The sequence below is a fragment of the Lithobates pipiens genome, unplaced genomic scaffold (genome assembly GCF_037356315.1).
Source record: "Lithobates pipiens isolate NorthernLeopardFrog02 unplaced genomic scaffold, aLitPip1_a1.2 Scaffold_18, whole genome shotgun sequence".
Taxonomy (NCBI): Eukaryota; Metazoa; Chordata; class Amphibia; order Anura; family Ranidae; genus Lithobates; species Lithobates pipiens.
In genome coordinates this window covers 574970167-574989787 of record NW_027507758.1, presented here as the reverse complement: position 1 = coordinate 574989787, position 19621 = coordinate 574970167, and the positions used below count along the sequence as shown (strand labels likewise).

At 42.9% G+C, this 19621-nt stretch overlaps 17 non-coding genes across 17 annotated transcripts; all 17 read right to left on the bottom strand.

Annotated features, from left to right (window-relative positions):
- Positions 1-195: 195 nt before the first annotated feature.
- Positions 196-278, bottom strand: TRNAL-UAA (transfer RNA leucine (anticodon UAA)). The gene has a single exon. It is a non-coding gene; the product is annotated as a tRNA-Leu (tRNA).
- A 613-nt stretch (positions 279-891) lies between these two features.
- On the bottom strand, positions 892-974 carry TRNAL-UAA (transfer RNA leucine (anticodon UAA)). Its single transcript has one exon. It is a non-coding gene; the product is annotated as a tRNA-Leu (tRNA).
- A 612-nt stretch (positions 975-1586) lies between these two features.
- On the bottom strand, positions 1587-1669 carry TRNAL-UAA (transfer RNA leucine (anticodon UAA)). Its single transcript has one exon. It is a non-coding gene; the product is annotated as a tRNA-Leu (tRNA).
- A 612-nt stretch (positions 1670-2281) lies between these two features.
- TRNAL-UAA (transfer RNA leucine (anticodon UAA)) lies at positions 2282-2364 on the bottom strand. Its single transcript has one exon. It is a non-coding gene; the product is annotated as a tRNA-Leu (tRNA).
- A 612-nt stretch (positions 2365-2976) lies between these two features.
- TRNAL-UAA (transfer RNA leucine (anticodon UAA)) lies at positions 2977-3059 on the bottom strand. The gene has a single exon. It is a non-coding gene; the product is annotated as a tRNA-Leu (tRNA).
- Positions 3060-3671: 612 nt separating this feature from the next.
- Positions 3672-3754, bottom strand: TRNAL-UAA (transfer RNA leucine (anticodon UAA)). The gene has a single exon. It is a non-coding gene; the product is annotated as a tRNA-Leu (tRNA).
- Positions 3755-4366: 612 nt separating this feature from the next.
- On the bottom strand, positions 4367-4449 carry TRNAL-UAA (transfer RNA leucine (anticodon UAA)). Its single transcript has one exon. It is a non-coding gene; the product is annotated as a tRNA-Leu (tRNA).
- Positions 4450-5062: 613 nt separating this feature from the next.
- Positions 5063-5145, bottom strand: TRNAL-UAA (transfer RNA leucine (anticodon UAA)). The gene has a single exon. It is a non-coding gene; the product is annotated as a tRNA-Leu (tRNA).
- A 1309-nt stretch (positions 5146-6454) lies between these two features.
- Positions 6455-6537, bottom strand: TRNAL-UAA (transfer RNA leucine (anticodon UAA)). The gene has a single exon. It is a non-coding gene; the product is annotated as a tRNA-Leu (tRNA).
- A 613-nt stretch (positions 6538-7150) lies between these two features.
- On the bottom strand, positions 7151-7233 carry TRNAL-UAA (transfer RNA leucine (anticodon UAA)). Its single transcript has one exon. It is a non-coding gene; the product is annotated as a tRNA-Leu (tRNA).
- A 613-nt stretch (positions 7234-7846) lies between these two features.
- On the bottom strand, positions 7847-7929 carry TRNAL-UAA (transfer RNA leucine (anticodon UAA)). Its single transcript has one exon. It is a non-coding gene; the product is annotated as a tRNA-Leu (tRNA).
- Positions 7930-8542: 613 nt separating this feature from the next.
- Positions 8543-8625, bottom strand: TRNAL-UAA (transfer RNA leucine (anticodon UAA)). The gene has a single exon. It is a non-coding gene; the product is annotated as a tRNA-Leu (tRNA).
- Positions 8626-9238: 613 nt separating this feature from the next.
- Positions 9239-9321, bottom strand: TRNAL-UAA (transfer RNA leucine (anticodon UAA)). Its single transcript has one exon. It is a non-coding gene; the product is annotated as a tRNA-Leu (tRNA).
- A 7624-nt stretch (positions 9322-16945) lies between these two features.
- TRNAL-UAA (transfer RNA leucine (anticodon UAA)) lies at positions 16946-17028 on the bottom strand. Its single transcript has one exon. It is a non-coding gene; the product is annotated as a tRNA-Leu (tRNA).
- A 613-nt stretch (positions 17029-17641) lies between these two features.
- On the bottom strand, positions 17642-17724 carry TRNAL-UAA (transfer RNA leucine (anticodon UAA)). Its single transcript has one exon. It is a non-coding gene; the product is annotated as a tRNA-Leu (tRNA).
- A 613-nt stretch (positions 17725-18337) lies between these two features.
- On the bottom strand, positions 18338-18420 carry TRNAL-UAA (transfer RNA leucine (anticodon UAA)). The gene has a single exon. It is a non-coding gene; the product is annotated as a tRNA-Leu (tRNA).
- Positions 18421-19033: 613 nt separating this feature from the next.
- On the bottom strand, positions 19034-19116 carry TRNAL-UAA (transfer RNA leucine (anticodon UAA)). The gene has a single exon. It is a non-coding gene; the product is annotated as a tRNA-Leu (tRNA).
- Between the last annotated feature and the right edge of the window lie 505 nt (positions 19117-19621).

Here is a 19621-nt window from a genome sequence, read left to right as displayed (position 1 = left end):
GGGTTTTGCTATAGTTTTTTTTCCTTCTAAGCTCAAATGTGTACAAATATGGTGATATTACTTTAAGCAGATGATGGTGACTTCTTGCTTTGACCAGGTGTATTTGTTGGTGGCCTAGATTTTAATCTTATGAGGTGTTTTTTTCAAACATATATTGTAAGAGGGCCTTCAATTGCTGCAATCACTATAAATGTTTATCAGGAGTGGGGTTCGAACCCACGTGGATATTCATCCATTGGATCTTAAGTACAACGCCTTAATCACTCGGCCATCCTGGTACTGGTGGGATAAACCATATCCGAGAACCGTGAAAGGAGTGCTGATTTTCACAGTTGATCTTGCCAATTCAGGAGTGCCGTTAACTGTCTCAGGTGAGTCTACATTCACAAAAGGGATTTGCTCTGAGGAGTGTTTTATTTTTCTTGATGGGATTACAAAGAGAGTTTATCTTTCTCCATGGAATTACAAAATTCCAACATAGACTTTGAGCCCTAATGATGGTTGCTGTCAGCTATTTACCACTGACAAGAAAGGAGTGATGAGTAGGGACTGTATTTTTATATCCCCTTTATCTATCTCCCATACTGAATTTCTGGGAGAGAACATAGTTAGGCTCCAAACTTTTGCTATTTTTTTAATGTGTACAAAGTGGCCCTTCTTAGCGCTGGAAAGAAATCTTGGTGATACCAAGTAACAGGGTTTTGCTATAGTTTTTTGACCTTCTAAGCTCAAATGTGTACAAATATGGTGATATTACTTTAAGCAGATGATGGTGACTTCTTGCTTTGACCAGGTGTATTTGTTGGTAGCCTAGATTTTAATCTTATGTGGTGTTTTTTTCAAACATATATTGTAAGAGGGCCTTCAATTGCTGCAATCACTATAAATGTTTACCAGGAGTGGGGTTCGAACCCACATGGATATTCATCCATTGGATCTTAAGTCCAACGCCTTAACCACTCGGCCATCCTGGTCCTGGTGGGATAAACAATATCCGAGAACCGTGAAAGGAGTGCTGATTTTCACAGTTGATCTTGCCAATTCAGGAGTGCCGTTAACTGTCTCAGGTGAGTCTACATTCACAAAAGGGATTTTCTCTGAGGAGTGTTTTATTTTTCTTGATGGGATTACAAAGAGAGTTTATCTTTCTCCATGGAATTACAAAATTCCAACATAGACATTGAGCCCTAATGACGGTTGCTGTCAGCTATTTACCACTGACAAGAAAGGAGTGATGAGTAGGGACTGTATTTTTATATCCCCTTTATCTATCTCCCATACTGAATTTCTGGGAGAGAACATAGTTAGGCTCCAAACTTTTGCTATTTTTTTAATGTGTACAAAGTGGCCCTTCTTAGCGCTGGAAAGAAATCTTGGTGATACCAAGTAACAGGGTTTGCTATAGTTTTTTGACCTTCTAAGCTCAAATGTGTACAAATATGGTGATATTACTTTAAGCAGATGATGGTGACTTCTTGCTTTGACCAGGTGTATTTGTTGGTATCCTAGATTTTAATCTTATGAGGTGTTTTTTTCAAACATATATTGTAAGAGGGCCTTCAATTGCTGCAATCACTATAAATGTTTACCAGGAGTGGGGTTCGAACCCACGTGGATATTCATCCATTGGATCTTAAGTCCAACGCCTTAACCACTCGGCCATCCTGGTACTGGTGGTATAAACCATATCCGAGAACCGTGAAAGGAGTGCTGATTTTCACAGTTGATCTTGCCAATTCAGGAGTGCCGTTAACTGTCTCAGGTGAGTCTACATTCCCAAAGGGATTTGCTCTGAGGAGTGTTTTATTTTTCTTGATGGGATTACAAAGAGAGTTTATCTTTCTCCATGGAATTACAAAATTCCAACATAGACATTGAGCCCTAATGACGGTTGCTGTCAGCTATTTACCACTGACAAGAAAGGAGTGATGAGTAGGGACTGTATTTTTATATCCCCTTTATCTATCTCCCATACTGAATTTCTGGGAGAGAACATAGTTAGGCTCCAAACTTTTGCTATTTTTTTAATGTGTACAAAGTGGCCCTTCTTAGCGCTGGAAAGAAATCTTGGTGATACCAAGTAACAGGGTTTTGCTATAGTTTTTTGACCTTCTAAGCTCAAATGTGTACAAATATGGTGATATTACTTTAAGCAGATGATGGTGACTTCTTGCTTTGACCAGGTGTATTTGTTGGTAGCCTAGATTTTAATTTTATGAGGTGTTTTTTTCAAACATATATTGTAAGAGGGCCTTCAATTGCTGCAATCACTATAAATGTTTACCAGGAGTGGGGTTCGAACCCACGTGGATATTCATCCATTGGATCTTAAGTCCAACGCCTTAACCACTCGGCCATCCTGGTACTGGTGGCATAAACCATATCCGAGAACCGTGAAAGGAGTGCTGATTTTCACAGTTGATCTTGCCAATTCAGGAGTGCCGTTAACTGTCTCAGGTGAGTCTACATTCACAAAAGGGATTTGCTCTGAGGAGTGTTTTATTTTTCTTGATGGGATTACAAAGAGAGTTTATCTTTCTCCATGGAATTACAAAATTCCAACATAGACTTTGAGCCCTAATGACGGTTGCTGTCAGCTATTTACCACTGACGAGAAAGGAGTGATGAGTAGGAACTGTATTTTTATATCCCCTTTATCTATCTCCCATACTGAATTTTTGGGAGAGAACATAGTTAGGCTCCGAACTTTTGCTATTTTTTAATGTGTACAAAGTGGCCCTTCTTAGCACTGGAAGGAAATCTTGGTGATACCAAGTAACAGGGTTTTGTTATAGTTTTTTTTCCTTCTAAGCTCAAATGTGTACAAATATGGTGATATTACTTTAAGCAGATGATGGTGACTTCTTGCTTTGACCAGGTGTATTTGTTGGTAGCCTAGATTTTAATCTTATGAGGTGTTTTTTTCAAACATATATTGTAAGAGGGCCTTCAATTGCTGCAATCACTATAAATGTTTACCAGGAGTGGGGTTCGAACCCACGTGGATATTCATCCATTGGATCTTAAGTCCAACGCCTTAACCACTCGGCCATCCTGGTACTGGTGGGATAAACCATATCCGAGAACCGTGAAAGGAGTGCTGATTTTCACAGTTGATCTTGCCAATTCAGGAGTGCCGTTAACTGTCTCAGGTGAGTCTACATTCCCAAAGGGATTTGCTCTGAGGAGTGTTTTATTTTTCTTGATGGGATTACAAAGAGAGTTTATCTTTCTCCATGGAATTACAAAATTCCAACATAGACATTGAGCCCTAATGACGGTTGCTGTCAGCTATTTACCACTGACAAGAAAGGAGTGATGAGTAGGGACTGTATTTTTATATCCCCTTTATCTATCTCCCATACTGAATTTCTGGGAGAGAACATAGTTAGGCTCCAAACTTTTGCTATTTTTTTAATGTGTACAAAGTGGCCCTTCTTAGCGCTGGAAAGAAATCTTGGTGATACCAAGTAACAGAGTTTTGCTATAGTTTTTTGACCTTCTAAGCTCAAATGTGTACAAATATGGTGATATTACTTTAAGCAGATGATGGTGACTTCTTGCTTTGACCAGGTGTATTTGTTGGTAGCCTAGATTTTAATTTTATGAGGTGTTTTTTTCAAACATATATTGTAAGAGGGCCTTCAATTGCTGCAATCACTATAAATGTTTACCAGGAGTGGGGTTCGAACCCACGTGGATATTCATCCATTGGATCTTAAGACCAACGCCTTAACCTCTCGGCCATCCTGGTACTGGTGGTATAAACCATATCCGAGAACCGTGAAAGGAGTGCTGATTTTCACAGTTGATCTTGCCAATTCAGGAGTGCCGTTAACTGTCTCAGGTGAGTCTACATTCACAAAAGGGATTTGCTCTGAGGAGTGTTTTATTTTTCTTGATGGGATTACAAAGAGAGTTTATCTTTCTCCATGGAATTACAAAATTCCAACATAGACTTTGAGCCCTAATGACGGTTGCTGTCAGCTATTTACCACTGACGAGAAAGGAGTGATGAGTAGGGACTGTATTTTTATATCCCCTTTATCTATCTCCCATACTGAATTTTTGGGAGAGAACATAGTTAGGCTCCGAACTTTTGCTATTTTTTAATGTGTACAAAGTGGCCCTTCTTAGCACTGGAAGGAAATCTTGGTGATACCAAGTAACAGGGTTTTGTTATAGTTTTTTTTCCTTCTAAGCTCAAATGTGTACAAATATGGTGATATTACTTTAAGCAGATGATGGTGACTTCTTGCTTTGACCAGGTGTATTTGTTGGTAGCCTAGATTTTAATCTTATGAGGTGTTTTTTTCAAACATATATTGTAAGAGGGCCTTCAATTGCTGCAATCACTATAAATGTTTACCAGGAGTGGGGTTTGAACCCACGTGGATATTCATCCATTGGATCTTAAGTCCAACGCCTTAACCACTCGGCCATCCTGGTACTGGTGGGATAAACCATATCCGAGAACCGTGAAAGGAGTGCTGATTTTCACAGTTGATCTTGCCAATTTAGGAGTGCCGTTAACTGTCTCAGGTGAGTCTACATTCACAAAAGGGATTTGCTCTGAGGAGTGTTTTATTTTTCTTGATGGGATTACAAAGAGAGTTTATCTTTCTCCATGGAATTACAAAATTCCAACATAGACATTGAGCCCTAATGACGGTTGCTGTCAGCTATTTACCACTGACAAGAAAGGAGTGATGAGTAGGGACTGTATTTTTATATCCCCTTTATCTATCTCCCATACTGAATTTCTGGGAGAGAACATAGTTAGGCTCCAAAATTTTGCTATTTTTTTAATGTGTACAAAGTGGCCCTTCTTAGCGCTGGAAAGAAATCTTGGTGATACCAAGTAACAGGGTTTTGCTATAGTTTTTTGACCTTCTAAGCTCAAATGTGTACAAATATGGTGATATTACTTTAAGCAGATGATGGTGACTTCTTGCTTTGACCAGGTGTATTTGTTGGTAGCCTAGATTTTAATTTTATGAGGTGTTTTTTTCAAACATATATTGTAAGAGGGCCTTCAATTGCTGCAATCACTATAAATGTTTACCAGGAGTGGGTTTCGAACCCACGTGGATATTCATCTATTGGATCTTAAGTCCAACGCCTTAACCACTCGGCCATCCTGGTACTGGTTGGATAAACCATATCCGAGAACCGTGAAAGGAGTGCTGATTTTCACAGTTGATCTTGCCAATTCAGGAGTGCCATTAACTGTCTCAGGTGATTCTACATTCACAAAAGGGATTTGCTCTGAGGAGTGTTTTATTTTTCTTGATGGGATTACAAAGAGAGTTTTTCTTTCTCCATGGAATTACAAAATTCCAACATAGACATTGAGCCCTAATGACGGTTGCTGTCTGCTATTTACCACTGACAAGAAAGGAGTGATGAGTAGGGACTGTATTTTTATATCCCCTTTATCTATCTCCCATACTGAATTTCTGGGAGAGAACATAGTTAGGCTCCAAACTTTTGCTATTTTTTTAATGTGTACAAAGTGGCCCTTCTTAGCACTGGAAGGAAATCTTGGTGATACCAAGTAGCAGGGTTTTGCTATAGTTTTTTGACCTTCTAAGCTCAAATGTGTACAAATATGGTGATATTACTTTAAGCAGATGATGGTGACTTCTTGCTTTGACCAGGTGTATTTGTTGGTGGCCTAGATTTTAATCTTATGTGGTGTTTTTTTCAAACATATATTGTAAGAGGGCCTTCAATTGCTGCAATCACTATAAATGTTTATCAGGAGTGGGGTTCGAACCCACGTGGATATTCATCCATTGGATCTTAAGTACAACGCCTTAATCACTCAGCCATCCTGGTACTGGTGGGATAAACCATATCCGAGAACTGTGAAAGGAGTGCTGATTTTCACAGTTGATCTTGCCAATTCAGGAGTGCCGTTAACTGTCTCAGGTGAGTCTACATTCACAAAAGGGATTTGCTCTGAGGAGTGTTTTATTTTTCTTGATGGGATTACAAAGAGAGTTTATCTTTCTCCATGGAATTACAAAATTCCAACATAGACTTTGAGCCCTAATGACGGTTGCTGTCAGCTATTTACCACTGACAAGAAAGGAGTGATGAGTAGGGACTGTATTTTTATATCCTCTTTATCTATCTCCCATACTGAATTTCTGGGAGAGAACATAGTTAGGCTCCAAACTTTTGCTATTTTTTTAATGTGTACAAAGTGGCCCTTCTTAGCGCTGGAAAGAAATCTTGGTGATACCAAGTAACAGGGTTTTGCTATAGTTTTTTGACCTTCTAAGCTCAAATGTGTACAAATATGGTGATATTACTTTAAGCAGATGATGGTGACTTCTTGCTTTGACCAGGTGTATTTGTTGGTAGCCTAGATTTTAATCTTATGTGGTGTTATTTTCAAACATATATTGTAAGAGGGCCTTCAATTGCTGCAATCACTATAAATGTTTACCAGGAGTGGGGTTCGAACCCACGTGGATATTCATCCATTGGATCTTAAGTCCAACGCCTTAACCACTCGGCCATCCTGGTACTGGTGGGATAAACCATATCCGAGAACCGTGAAAGGAGTGCTGATTTTCACAGTTGATCTTGCCAATTCAGGAGTGCCGTTAACTGTCTCAGGTGAGTCTACATTCACAAAAGGGATTTGCTCTGAGGAGTGTTTTATTTTTCTTGATGGGATTACAAAGAGAGTTTATCTTTCTCCATGGAATTACAAAATTCCAACATAGACTTTGAGCCCTAATGACGGTTGCTATCAGCTATTTACCACTGACAAGAAAGGAGTGATGAGTAGGGACTGTATTTTTATATCCCCTTTATCTATCTCCCATACTGAATTTCTGGGAGAGAACATAGTTAGGCTCCAAACTTTTGCTATTTTTTTAATGTGTACAAAGTGGCCCTTCTTAGCGCTGGAAAGAAATCTTGGTGATACCAAGTAACAGGGTTTTGCTATAGTTTTTTGACCTTCTAAGCTCAAATGTGTACAAATATGGTGATATTACTTTAAGCAGATGATGGTGACTTCTTGCTTTGACCAGGTGTATTTGTTGGTAGCCTAGATTTTAATCTTATGTGGTGTTTTTTTCAAACATATATTGTAAGAGGGCCTTCAATTGCTGCAATCACTATAAATGTTTACGAGAAGTGGGGTTCGAACCCACATGGATATTCATCCATTGGATCTTAAGTCCAACGCCTTAACCACTCGGCCATCCTGGTACTGGTGGGATAAACCATATCCGAGAACCGTGAAAGGAGTGCTGATTTTCACAGTTGATCTTGCCAATTCAGGAGTGCCGTTAACTGTCTCAGGTGAGTCTACATTCACAAAAGGGATTTGCTCTGAGGAGTGTTTTATTTTTCTTGATGGGATTACAAAGAGAGTTTATCTTTCTCCATGGAATTACAAAATTCCAACATAGACATTGAGCCCTAATGACGGTTGCTGTCTGCTATTTACCACTGACAAGAAAGGAGTGATGAGTAGGGACTGTATTTTTATATCCCCTTTATCTATCCTCCATACTGAATTTCTGGGAGAGAACATAGTTAGGCTCCAAACTTTTGCTATTTTTTTAATGTGTACAAAGTGGCCCTTCTTAGCACTGGAAGGAAATCTTGGTGATACCAAGTAACAGGGTTTTGCTATAGTTTTTTGACCTTCTAAGCTCAAATGTGTACAAATATGGTGATATTACTTTAAGCAGATGATGGTGACTTCTTGCTTTGACCAGGTGTATTTGTTGGTAGCCTAGATTTTAATCTTATGTGGTGTTTTTTTCAAACATATATTGTAAGAGGGCCTTCAATTGCTGCAATCACTATAAATGTTTACCAGGAGTGGGGTTCGAACCCACGTGGATATTCATCCATTGGATCTTAAGTCCAACGCCTTAACCACTCGGCCATCCTGGTACTGGTGGGATAAACCATATCCGAGAAGCGTGAAAGGAGTGCTGATTTTCACAGTTGATCTTGCCAATTCAGGAGTGCCGTTAACTGTCTCAGGTGAGTCTACATTCACAAAAGGGATTTGCTCTGAGGAGTGTTTTATTTTTCTTGATGGGATTACAAAGAGAGTTTATCTTTCTCCATGGAATTACAAAATTCCAACATAGACTTTGAGCCCTAATGACGGTTGCTGTCAGCTATTTACCACTGACAAGAAAGGAGTGATGAGTAGGGACTGTATTTTTATATCCCCTTAATCTATCTCCCATACTGAATTTCTGGGAGAGAACATAGTTAGGCTCCAAACTTTTGCTATTTTTTTAATGTGTACAAAGTGGCCCTTCTTAGCGCTGGAAAGAAATCTTGGTGATACCAAGTAACAGGGTTTTGCTATAGTTTTTTGACCTTCTAAGCTCAAATGTGTACAAATATGGTGATATTACTTTAAGCAGATGATGGTGACTTCTTGCTTTGACCAGGTGTATTTGTTGGTAGCCTAGATTTTAATCTTATGTGGTGTTTTTTTCAAACATATATTGTAAGAGGGCCTTCAATTGCTGCAATCACTATAAATGTTTACCAGGAGTGGGGTTCGAACCCACGTGGATATTCATCCATTGGATCTTAAGTCCAATGCCTTAACCACTCGGCCATCCTGGTACTGGTGGGATAAACCATATCCGAGAACCGTGAAAGGAGTGCTGATTTTCACAGTTGATCTTGCCAATTCAGGAGTGCCGTTAACTGTCTCAGGTGAGTCTACATTCACAAAAGGGATTTGCTCTGAGGAGTGTTTTATTTTTCTTGATGGGATTACAAAGAGAGTTTATCTTTCTCCATGGAATTACAAAATTCCAACATAGACTTTGAGCCCTAATGACGGTTGCTGTCAGCTATTTACCACTGACAAGAAAGGAGTGATGAGTAGGGACTGTATTTTTATATCCCCTTTATCTGTCTCCCATACTGAATTTCTGGGAGAGAACATAGTTAGGCTCCAAACTTTTGCTATTTTTTTAATGTGTACAAAGTGGCCCTTCTTAGCGCTGGAAAGAAATCTTGGTGATACCAAGTAACAGGGTTTTGCTATAGTTTTTTGACCTTCTAAGCTCAAATGTGTACAAATATGGTGATATTACTTTAAGCAGATGATGGTGACTTCTTGCTTTGACCAGGTGTATTTGTTGGTAGCCTAGATTTTAATCTTATGTGGTGTTTTTTTCAAACATATATTGTAAGAGGGCCTTCAATTGCTGCAATCACTATAAATGTTTACCAGGAGTGGGGTTCGAACGCACGTGGATATTCATCCATTGGATCTTAAGTCCAACGCCTTAACCACTCGGCCATCCTGGTACTGGTGGGATAAACCGTATCCGAGAACCGTGAAAGGAGTGCTGATTTTCACAGTTGATCTTGCCAATTCAGGAGTGCCGTTAACTGTCTCAGGTGAGTCTACATTCACAAAAGGGATTTGCTCTGAGGAGTGTTTTATTTTTATTTTTATTTTTTTGTTTTCAAAAGAGGTTTTATTAAAGTTATTAACAGAAATACAAAGTCAGCAAAAAGAATCATATTTCAACATTGGCATAAAATGTTGGAAGACCAGGTTACCAAAAGGTAATAAACACATAACAGAACCTTGCAGGACCAATCATAGATAAATGATATACTGTATGGGTCTTAAATTCCAACCATCAATCATAATAGTAACGAGAATGACAAGTTAAACGAGCTGACCATCATATCCCAATTATGAAAGAAAGATCATGACAGGGAGAAGGGGGAGGGAGAGCAGAGAGAAACAAAGGAAAAAGAGGAGAAAAAGCAAACAGAAAAGAGAGGCAAAAGGAAAAACTTAAGGTGCGATCACTACTGTAAACGAAACAGGAACCATGGGGTCCATTTAAGGTCATAGATGTGTTCAGTGTCATGTAGAGTGTGAAAGATCTTCTCAGACAGCATTACCTGATCAATACGAGTGAGAACCTGTGCTAAAGGTATAGACGGGGACTTCCAGTGAAGAGCAATAGTCCACAGTACAGCAACACAGATAGAGTGCACTAGTCTTATAAAATGTTTAGGGGTGTCGGGGGGGGTCTGGAATAGAAGGCAGTGGTGATAAGAGAGGGACAGTGTTCGGCCCGCGAACCCATCCACCAGCCTTAAGACCTCTTGCCAGACAGGGCGAATTAAGTCACAATCCCAAAAAATGTGTACAAAGGTGCCGGGATGATTGCACCCTCTAAAACAGTTGGGGGATGTGAGGGGATAAATCTGGTGCAAACGTACCGGGGTGTAGTACCACCTAGTGAGAACCTTGATGGCCGTCTCCCTAACAGTCAGGGATCTGGTGCATTTGCGCATGTTGTTCCAACCTTCTTCCCAATCCACCACTCCCGTCTCCAGAGCCAACTCCTCCTCCCAGCGAGCTCTATATCGAAGGGACTGGCACTCCGAATGTCCCTCAAGGGCCCTATATATCAGAGAGATCAATCCCTTTTGGCGTGGGAAATTGAAACACACGTCCTCAAAGACAGTGAGCTGTGCCCGAGGGTGGAGTCCGTACCGGGAGAGGAAGAAGTGGCGGATCTGCAAGTATCTATAGCATTCAGAGTCCGGGGGTTGGTGCTGGGCCTGCAGAGTCGAAAATTGAACAAAGCCAGAGCCCGTCACAAAGTCCTTCAACTGGGTAAGCCCACAACGGACCCAAGTGTCAAAAGATTCAGGATGGAGATAAGCCGGGGGGAACCTAGGGTCACCCAGGAAGGAGGCCCCTAAAGAGCGCCCCAGGGTGATGTCGTATCTCTGCTTGAAGCGGTGCCACAGTTGGAGGCAATCTGCCACTATAGTATTGCGCGTGGTTAGAGTCAGGAGGGGATGATTAGTTGACCACATAAGGCCGGGGAGATAGAATGGAGTGATCGAGTCACCCTCAAACCTCACCCAGGGAACTTTAGAATTAGGGATCGACCACTGTGCCTGCTGAGTAAATCTACAGGCAAGGTAGTACAACCAAATCTGAGGTACTCCCAGACCACCATTTTTCATAGATCTATAGAGTACCCCTCTCGCAAATCTGGGAGGTCTACTGTTCCAAATAAACCTATTGAAATGAGACTGAAGGTCAAGGAGAAAGCTCTTGGGGAGCTTAACCGGTAGGGAGCGAAATAGATATAGCAACCTGGGTAGGATGACCATTTTGAGGGCAGTGATTCGACCTATAAAGGGGATACGTAAAGAGAGCCAACTTCTTAGGGTGTTTTTAAGTTTGCTAATCAGTGGGGGATAATTGACCCCAAAGAGGTCCCCGAAATTCCCGGGAAGACCAACCCCCAGATAAGAAATGTGGGTGGAGGCCCAAGTAAATGAGTAGTTTTGTTTAATAAGGGCCAGATCATTGGGTGTAAAGCCTATAGGGAGGGCTACAGATTTAGACACATTAATGGACAGGCCAGAGATTTTCGCAAAATGAGACAGAGTCAAGAAAAGATTGGGGAGAGAGACATGAGGGTTAGTAATAAACATCAAAACATCATCTGCATACATGCAAAATTTATACGTTTCGGACCCCTTAGTGTAACCAGTAATATCAGGATGTCTAAGGAGAGCAATTGCGAGGGGCTCCAGGGCTAGGGCAAAGATTAAAGGGGAAAGGGGACACCCCTGTCTAGTGCCCTTGCCTATGGGGAAGAATTCTGAGTTACAGCCGGGCAACCTAATGCGAGTCATAGGATTATTATAGAGGGCTTGGAATCCTGCTAGAAAGCTACCCTGAAAGCCCATGAGGGGCAAAAGTGTGTCTAAATAGTTCCATGTAACACTATCAAATGCCTTCTGTATGTCTAAACTCAACAGGAGGAGCTTACGGGAGAATAGGTTGGCATCTTGGATAACATTGGAGGCAAGGCGTATATTGTCAGTGATAAAACGATGTGGAATAAACCCAGACTGGAAGGGGGAAATTAGAGAAGGGATAAATTTTGCTAGTCTGTCAGCTAAGATTCTGCTAAATACTTTGATATCATTATTGATTACCGAAATTGGCCTAAAGTTTTGAGGTAAATTATGATTCTTATTGGTTTTAGGGATCAGTGACATGTTAGCTAACAGCATTTCCTCTGGGAAGCTACCACCTAGTAGAATCGAGTTGAAAAGTTGCATCATTCTGGGGGCTAAAATCATGGAGAATTTTTTGTAATAGAGGGCTGAGAAGCCGTCCGGACCCGGGGCCGAACCCAACTTCAGTGACTTGAGAACCCCTAAGATTTCCGGAACAGTAAAAGGGGCATTCAACGCCTCCACTTGTGAGGAGGAGAGCGCTGGAAGAGGGATGTCCTGCAACCAGGATAGGTCATCAAGAGAAGGAAGGGTGTGGGGGGCCTCTAGGAGTTTAGAGTAGAATTGCTCAAAGATCTTGAGAACCTCCTTGGGATGTGACGATACAAAACCCTCACTGTTAGATAGACGGTAGACGTGAGGCGGTCGAAGTGTGCTAGACAACTTCCTAGCAAACGAGGTCGAGGCAGAGTTGTTGAATAGCAAACTGCGAGCCTTGGCCCAGCGTAGCGTCTTCTCAACCTTGGAGGACAACAAGGAGTCGAGTTCCAGGCGCTTCTGATCTATGGTGCGCCTGGACGAGTCCAAGTGCAACGAGGATGCGTCTTTGTATAGGTGATCCAATTCTCTGGTTAGTTCCACTATCCTAAGCCTATTAGCTCTATTCCGGGCTGCGGAAAGACTAATAAGTCGTCCCCTGATGACGGCTTTATGCGCCATCCAGAGGGTCGAGGGTTGCATTTCCGGGCGAGCATTCAAGGAGAAATACTCCTCCAGAGATTGAGCTACCTGGGCTTCCACCCCTGAGTCCGAGAGAAGGGATTCATTCAATCTCCAGGAGTGAGGCGTGGGAGCGAGCCGAATAAACCCTGTAGTAAAGGAAATTGCCTGATGATCGGACCAAACACAGGGGTGGATGGAGGCCTCCACCGAGTTAGCAAGAATAATTGGAGTGGAGTAAATGTAGTCTAACCTCGCATAACTGTTATGTGGGTGGGAGAAGAAAGTGTACTCCCTGCAGCCTATGTTGTGAGCTCTCCAGGTGTCAGTGAGTTGCAGTTCCCGTAGGCCCCTGGAGAGCGATTTCGGGAAAGCTCTAGAAGAGATTGGTGTTGATGAACGGTCGAGAGTGGCGTTGGCGACTGAATTAAAATCACCACCTACGATTAAGTGAGGGGAGTGATATTGAGCAATTTTCTCAAAAAATGACCCAAAGAACGTGGCCGAACCTTCATTGGGTGCGTAAATACTAGCAATAGTAAGTTCTCTGTTGTGGACCACACCCTGAATAATAACATAGCGGCTCTCGGGGTCTCTAAATATATGCTTGACCTCCATCGGGAGGGAGGAGTGAAGGAGAATGGCGGCACCCCTGGTCTTGGACGAGTGGAGCGAGTAAAAGGCTTGAGGGAAGTCCTTATGGAAAAATTTAGGGTGAGAGGAGCGGGAGAAATGCGTTTCTTGGAGTAGAAGGATTTTAGCTCCAAGGCTTTTATAAAAGGAGAAGGCTTTGCGCCTTTTAGATGGTGAATTAAATCCCTTGACATTATGGGAAACACAAGTTATTGCCATGGCGAATAAAAAAGGACAACTATAGTGGAGAGGTCAGATATGGTGGCAGGGGGAGAAAGGGAAACTCTCGGGGGATACTCGTCCAACAGGCGCCAGAGACGCAGGGGGACCCTCATATCCTCTGCGGGACAATAGAAAAATAAGACACAGTGCAATAAAAACAAGTGTATAGAGAAAATACCAATCTTGAGTATAAAAGGCGTCTGAGTGAATGTAAGAGCATAGAACAAGGAATATGATCGACCTAGAAGGGAGAAGATCAAAAGACATAAAAGAAGGGAATATGCATGAAAAGGAAAAGGCCCAAAGCCCAAGAAGGGTCTGGGGCCCAACATTAAAGCTAAATATAATAGCGTGTGGGGAAACATAGCCACACCAAAATAACAATCAAACACCGAGACAACAAGGTCTCGTGCCCAGTAGGGTTGCGCAATGGTAGGGGGTGCCCACCAAAGAAGCAACCGACCACTGGAAAGGGGAGCCATACAACAGCTCCTAGGGACTTGTAAATGGCTGGTGGGTTGGGTAGGAAAAACCTAGGACACATAAGGCCCCTCACTCCGACAAGCTCCACCGTCGCCCGATAGGACTGAGGCGTGGAGCAAGCAGGAGCTAAGAGGGGGAAACAGTATAAAACCAGAAACTTAAACACACACTACCCTGTACCATATAAACACGAGCAGCATATAAACAGCCATTGAGAACTTATAGCAAACCACAGTCTGAGCCTTCAGATAAAGGAGAGCAAAACAACATCATCGAGGACTATCTTCCACCCGATCATCTGCACCATATCTGATTCTACGTCTGTCTCTTCTGGTCGGAGGGGTTTGCCAAATAGGTGTAGCTCTGGGAGTGGAGGGCAGTCTGCGAACCGCCGAGGCGTCCAAAAGTCCCAGCTTCACCAGGATCTCCTGACCCTCCAGGACCGAGGTAGCAGAGTATGTCGAGCCGTTATGTGGAATCACAAGACGAAATGGGAACCCCCAGCGGTACCTGATGCGGGCCGACTGCAGGACAGTGGTTATCTCCTTTAGGTTCCTTCTACGCTCCAAGGTCGCAGGTGCGATATCTGGGAAAATTTGGATAACTTTGTCATCGAGAGTGATCCTCTGTTTGTTACGAGCTGCTCTCAAAATCTCCTCCTTGACCAGAAAGTCCTTCATGCAGAGAATGATGTCCCTGGGGGGTTTGTCCTCCGGGGGTTTGGGGCGCAGAGCTCTATGTATCCGATCACATTTGAACATAGTGGCTTCATGCTCAGGGAGCAAGGACTTAAACAACCGGATGACTACCGGAATAAGCTCAGATTCGGACTCCGGGATGCCACGGATACGCAGATTGTTACGTCTATTTCTGTTGTCGAGGTCTTCTATTTGAGACTGTAGAAGTTGGACCGTGGAGGAAAGGGCTTCGTGTTCCCGGCTGAGGTCATTATGAGCTATTGCCAACTCGTCATGTTTAGTCTCTAGCCTTTCAGTCCTTGCTCCAAGGGCCGAGATTTCCTGTGAAAGTGCATGAGAAGTTTTCTGAAGTTCTGATTGAAACTTGGATGCCAATCTATTGTACATGGAGTCCAGACTGTCCTCTAGGTCCGCTTTTGAGAGGGCACTGGAAGTTCTTTTATCCGACAAAGGAGCCGGAGAGGTAGGGCCCAATAAGCGAGGCGGGGAGGCCGGGTCCGGGGAGAGGCGCCCATCAACCGACCCCTCACGCTCCATGCTAGAATGTTCTTGAGAGCGGAGAAGGTATTGTGTGAGAGTCTTTTGGGCGGTGCTCCGTGCCTTCTTTTTTTTAGACGGCATACACTAAGGCTCAGCGGGTTAGAAGATGAGGTAAGGAGGAAAAAAAAAATTGTGGATGAGGTGAAACGTGGTGCAGGAATACCTCTGAGATAGATTGAAGTCCCGAGCGGAGCTAATCTGGGGTCTTAGAAAAACATTTGAAAACTAGGTGCGTGCGCTGCTACTATGTAGGGTTGCTGTGAAGCGAAGCAGTAGCAATTAGCATAACGTCATTAGGCAGTCCTTGGGAAAGCTGAGGGCTGCTGTGCCCCTGATTGATAGAACCGCCCGGCAGCAGCCGGTTCCAAAGTGGCCTGTAGAAGGGGGCACCCCCCGGAATGAACAACCAACGGGGGGGTTAGGGTGCCAGGAAACAGTCTACGGCCGGGGGGGGGGGGGGATGTGCCGCACTCACCGCGAGTCCCGGGGTCACTGGTGCAATAATTGTAGCAAGGAACCCTGCGAACCTCATATGATGTAGATGAAGAAGTGAAGCAAAGCGGTGGCAGGGAAGACCCAGTAGGCTCAGGTAGTTCCAAAACCGCTCCGTCTGAGGGTTAATACTTGCTGAGGGGGCTGGGGAGGCCCTTTCTGGTTCTTATGTTGCCCCACGAAGCCTGGGAGAGCAGAATTCCGAGGGGGTGTATCACTGTAAGCGGTTTTCAGCCTCAGAAGTGCGGGCGTAGGGCTGCGGCCTGCTCCGGGTGTACCAAGATGGCCGCCGTTTGCTGTAGAGGATCGCTAGGCCCCAGACCTCCAGGCGCCTGTAATGTGCTTCGTTCGGGCACCGGACCCGGGCCGGGATGCACTAGGTGGACGCTGAGGAAGAGGAACCCCCCTGGAGCCGAGGGACATTCAGCTGCACCGGGAGACAGGTAGGCCTCAAGATGGCGGCGGAGCTCCTCGCGAGTGGGCGGCAGGCCCGGGACGGACCGGAGCTCGTAGACCGCCCGGAGAAGTGCCGAACGTCCTCCGGATGACAGCGGGGAATGCCAGCAGGGCTCGCGGCCCGAAGAAAGTCCGATCTGCGGTGTTAGGGGTCCGGATTGCGGCGGATGCAAGTAGGCCTCAGCGGAGCTCTCGTGTTTTATTTTTCTTGATGGGATTACAAAGAGAGTTTTTCTTTCTCCATGGAATTACAAAATTCCAACATAGACATTGAGCCCTAATGACGGTTGCTGTCAGCTATTTACCACTGACAAGAAAGGAGTGATGAGTAGGGACTGTATTTTTATATCCCCTTTATCTATCTCCCATACTGAATTTCTGGGAGAGAACATAGTTAGGCTCCAAACTTTTGCTATTTTTTTAATGTGTACAAAGTGGCCCTTCTTAGCACTGGAAGGAAATCTTGGTGATACCAAGTAGCAGGGTTTTGCTATAGTTTTTTGACCTTCTAAGCTCAAATGTGTACAAATATGGTGATATTACTTTAAGCAGATGATGGTGACTTCTTGCTTTGACCAGGTGCATTTGTTGGTAGCCTAGATTTTAATCTTATGTGGTGTTTTTTTCAAACATGTATTGTAAGAGGGCCTTCAATTGCTGCAATCACTATAAATGTTTACCAGGAGTGGGGTTCGAACCCACGTGGATATTCATCCATTGGATCTTAAGTCCAACGCCTTAACCACTCGGCCATCCTGGTACTGGTGGGATAAACCATATCCGAGAACCGTGAAAGGAGTGCTGATTTTCACAGTTGATCTTGCCAATTCAGGAGTGCCGTTAACTGTCTCAGGTGAGTCTACATTCACAAAAGGGATTTGCTCTGAGGAGTGTTTTATTTTTCTTGATGGGATTACAAAGAGAGTTTATCTTTCTCCATGGAATTACAAAATTCCAACATAGACTTTGAGCCCTAATGACGGTTGCTGTCAGCTATTTACCACTGACAAGAAAGGAGTGATGAGTAGGGACTGTATTTTTATATCCCCTTTATCTATCTCCCATACTGAATTTCTGGGAGAGAACATAGTTAGGCTCCAAACTTTTGCTATTTTTTTAATGTGTACAAAGTGGCCCTTCTTAGCGCTGGAAAGAAATCTTGGTGATACCAAGTAACAGGGTTTTGCTATAGTTTTTTGACCTTCTAAGCTCAAATGTGTACAAATATGGTGATAATACTTTAAGCAGATGATGGTGACTTCTTGCTTTGACCAGGTGTATTTGTTGGTAGCCTAGATTTTAATTTTATGAGGTGTTTTTTTCAAACATATATTGTAAGAGGGCCTTCAATTGCTGCAATCACTATAAATGTTTACCAGGAGTGGGGTTCGAACCCACGTGGATATTCATCCATTGGATCTTAAGTCCAACGCCTTAACCACTCGGCCATCCTGGTACTGGTGGGATAAACCATATCCGAGAACCGTGAAAGGAGTGCTGATTTTCACAGTTGATCTTGCCAATTCAGGAGTGCCATTAACTGTCTCAGGTGATTCTACATTCACAAAAGGGATTTGCTCTGAGGAGTGTTTTATTTTTCTTGATGGGATTACAAAGAGAGTTTTTCTTTCTCCATGGAATTACAAAATTCCAACATAGACATTGAGCCCTAATGACGGTTGCTGTCTGCTATTTACCACTGACAAGAAAGGAGTGATGAGTAGGGACTGTATTTTTATATCCCCTTTATCTATCTCCCATACTGAATTTCTGGGAGAGAACATAGTTAGGCTCCAAACTTTTGCTATTTTTTTAATGTGTACAAAGTGGCCCTTCTTAGCGCTGGAAAGAAATCTTGGTGATACTAAGTAACAGGGTTTTGCTATAGTTTTTTGACCTTCTAAGCTCAAATGTGTACAAATATGGTGATATTACTTTAAGCAGATGATGGTGACTTCTTGCTTTGACCAGGTGTATTTGTTGGTAGCCTAGATTTTAATCTTATGTGGTGTTTTTTTCAAACATATATTGTAAGAGGGCCTTCAATTGCTGCAATCACTATAAATGTTTACCAGGAGTGGGGTTCGAACCCACGTGGATATTCATCCATTGGATCTTAAGTCCAACGCCTTAACCACTCGGCCATCCTGGTACTGGTGGGATAAACCATATCCGAGAAGCGTGAAAGGAGTGCTGATTTTCACAGTTGATCTTGCCAATTCAGGAGTGCCGTTAACTGTCTCAGGTGAGTCTACATTCACAAAAGGGATTTGCTCTGAGGAGTGTTTTATTTTTCTTGATGGGATTACAAAGAGAGTTTATCTTTCTCCATGGAATTACAAAATTCCAACATAGACTTTGAGCCCTAATGACGGTTGCTGTCAGCTATTTACCACTGACAAGAAAGGAGTGATGAGTAGGGACTGTATTTTTATATCCCCTTTATCTATCTCCCATACTGAATTTCTGGGAGAGAACATAGTTAGGCTCCAAACTTTTGCTATTTTTTTAATGTGTACAAAGTGGCCCTTCTTAGCGCTGGAAAGAAATCTTGGTGATACCAAGTAACAGGGTTTTGCTATAGTTTTTTGACCTTCTAAGCTCAAATGTGTACAAATATGGTGATATTACTTTAAGCAGATGATGGTGACTTCTTGCTTTGACCAGGTGTATTTGTTGGTAGCCTAGATTTTAATCTTATGTGGTGTTTTTTTCAAACATATATTGTAAGAGGGCCTTCAATTGCTGCAATCACTATAAATGTTTACCAGGAGTGGGGTTCGAACCCACGTGGATATTCATCCATTGGATCTTAAGTCCAACGCCTTAACCACTCGGCCATCCTGGTACTGGTGGGATAAACCATATCCGAGAAGCGTGAAAGGAGTGCTGATTTTCACAGTTGATCTTGCCAATTCAGGAGTGCCGTTAACTGTCTCAGGTGAGTCTACATTCACAAAAGGGATTTGCTCTGAGGAGTGTTTTATTTTTCTTGATGGGATTACAAAGAGAGTTTATCTTTCTCCATGGAATTACAAAATTCCAACATAGACTTTGAGCCCTAATGACGGTTGCTGTCAGCTATTTACCACTGACAAGAAAGGAGTGATGAGTAGGGACTGTATTTTTATATCCCCTTTATCTATCTCCCATACTGAATTTCTGGGAGAGAACATAGTTAGGCTCCAAACTTTTGCTATTTTTTTAATGTGTACAAAGTGGCCCTTCTTAGCGCTGGAAAGAAATCTTGGTGATACCAAGTAACAGGGTTTTGCTATAGTTTTTTGACCTTCTAAGCTCAAATGTGTACAAATATGGTGATATTACTTTAAGCAGATGATGGTGACTTCTTG